The 2,214-nt window shown below is 63.4% G+C and overlaps 1 protein-coding gene and 1 long non-coding RNA gene across 2 annotated transcripts in view; both read right to left on the bottom strand.

Annotated features, from left to right (window-relative positions):
• Window positions 1–2,214, bottom strand: part of PCYT2 (phosphate cytidylyltransferase 2, ethanolamine) — a 14,502-nt gene that overhangs the window by 9,217 nt on the left and 3,071 nt on the right. The window lies entirely within an intron of this gene.
• Window positions 62–2,140, bottom strand: LOC111747548. The gene is made up of 2 exons (XR_002783579.1): window positions 329–2,140; window positions 62–111 (listed from the first exon to the last, which is right to left on the bottom strand). It is a non-coding gene; the product is annotated as an uncharacterized LOC111747548 (long non-coding RNA).

The following is a 2,214-nucleotide window of genomic DNA, read 5'->3' as shown; positions in this document are numbered from 1 at the left end:
TGACGTAGGGAGCCGCAGGCACCACCTCGTCCACCCACTTGATGGCTTGCACCATCTTGTACCTCTCCTCCTGCGTGAACACTGGGGGCCCCTTGTGCTTGGCGATCTCCTCTGGGGCCAGGGGAGAGAGTGAGTGTGAGATGCTGACACAGGGAGGGCTGAGCCGCAGGCTCGCCAGCCCCTCCCACGCCCGAGCGGCCGCTGCCCTGTCCGCGGGCCAGCGCGGCTGCTCAGGACGAAGTCGCCAGATCTGCACAGCTGCCTCGTCCAGCTGGGGTTCAGGACGAGGGGAACTTGCAGGGCTGGTGAGCAGGGCGGCCGTGCCTACCGTCGGTGTGCACACCCACGATGAGGTAGTCGCCCATGGCTCGGGCCTGGCGCAGCTGGTTCGAGTGGCCGTAATGCACCATGTCATAGCTGTGGAGAGGGCAGGGGGGTCAATCCCTGGGCTGAGGAGGGCAGGGACTAGGTGGCCCGTGGGCGGCTAGGAGGCACAGCTCATCTCCTCTGTGCTCGGGACCTTGGAGAAGCCTCCACGGGGGACTGCTCCCTGGCCACTGGGCCTGGGCTTTGCGTGGAACGGGGAGCTCAGCTCTCCACACCATGGGTCCCTGGGTCCAGGGCCAGAGGCAGCAGGTGCGGTGGGCGTCCAGCTGTGCCCAGGGGCAAGGCCTGCAGACCTCAGGGCTGAAGAGCGCACGGGGACGGCCCCTTCTTAGTGCTGCTGGGACTGCTGGCCACTAGCTCCACCCCATGCAAAGTACCACGGGGGTCCCTTCAAGCTGATTCAGGGGTGGGCTAATCTCGCAACCCTGAGACAGGTGCATAGTCCCCGGGGCCAACCGGAAATGAAGCCCAGCCAAAGACACGACACGATGGGGGCAATTCCTGACTTTGGAAGCCTACCCTCTCCACACGGCCTCCCGAAAATCAGTCACACTTCGCTCTCTGGGGCCGACGGTCACCGCCCTGCCACCTGGTTCTAGAGCTTTTATCCTTAAATCAGGCAGGCTTAAGAGTGGCTAAGGCTCCCGCACGCTCTGTGTGCACTGGGGGGGCCCACACGCTTCTCTGCAGGCCCTGAGCTGGGTCCTCGGGCCCGCTCTGCCCCTTCTCTCCTCGCATCGCCTTCTGAGCAGGTGAAGCTGTCCCTGATTCTCCAGGTGACCCAGGCCACTGTGTGTACAGAGCCATCCTACTCAATGCCACCTGTGACCTCATCTCAGCACACCAGGCCCTGCAGACAAACCTGTGCGGGGCTATGGCCCTGTTGTAAGAGAAGAGGAAAGTTCAAAGCCAGCAGCAAGGCTGGCCCTTGTGCCCACTGGACGGGCGAGGCCAGGGATACAAAGAATTCAGGGCAGCACCAGGTCAAGGGTTTCTCCATCACCACGATTTGTGGTTTTGTGCTGTGGGGCAACGGCCTGGTCTGGCCAGGGCCAAGGTCAGAGTCTACCCACACAAAGCCATGCTCCCTCTGGCAAAGGTGACGCAGGTGCAGCTACAGAAGCATGGGAGTCTCGCCTGCTCTCCTCCGAAGCCCCGGCTGGCCGGGTAGGGGTGCTTCTCTACCAGCTTCTACCAAGTAAAGGTCTGAGAAAGCACCGAAGGTGGCAAGTTATCCCTTGACAGCCACAAATATCTTCAAAGTCCAGCTGTCTGCCTTGACAGAAGATAAGACAAATGGGCACCTAACCCTCCTGGGGTGGACCCAGGAGCCTGGGGGCTTCGCTGGGGGTCCTGGACAGGGTCAGGCGATTTCTGCGCTGACCCTGCCCAGACATCCGGGAGAATCTCTCTGGTCTTGTGCTGGGCAAGCTGGGGAGCCTGACACAGAGTCCCGGGGGGACATCTGAGCGCCTGGCTCCTTCGGTGCGAGAAACTGCACTGAAACGACTGAACTATCAGATCGGACGCATGGGACTGTCACCACCAACGTCCAGGAGCTGGGCGGGACGGACGGCTGGGTCTGTGGCTTACGGGCAAACGTCCGGAAAGGGGCCTCTTAAGGAAAGCCGTTTCTCTCAGAACCCTCACGAAGTGCCCAGTGCTGGGCCAAGAGGCCCGTCTCCGTCGTGGGACCCTCACGCCCGGCTGCCCGTGGCGGGGGCGACCCCGGGCCCCAGGCATCCTACAGGCGCAGGCGGCCGGAGCTCGCCGCCGGCCGCTCCCAATCCCCGCAACTGACGGCCGACGCCGGGCCCCGGGGCGAAG

Source organism: Pteropus vampyrus, unplaced genomic scaffold, assembly GCF_000151845.1.
Source record: "Pteropus vampyrus isolate Shadow unplaced genomic scaffold, Pvam_2.0 Scaffold227, whole genome shotgun sequence".
Taxonomy (NCBI): Eukaryota; Metazoa; Chordata; class Mammalia; order Chiroptera; family Pteropodidae; genus Pteropus; species Pteropus vampyrus.
This window is presented reverse-complemented; position numbering and strand designations above follow the sequence as displayed.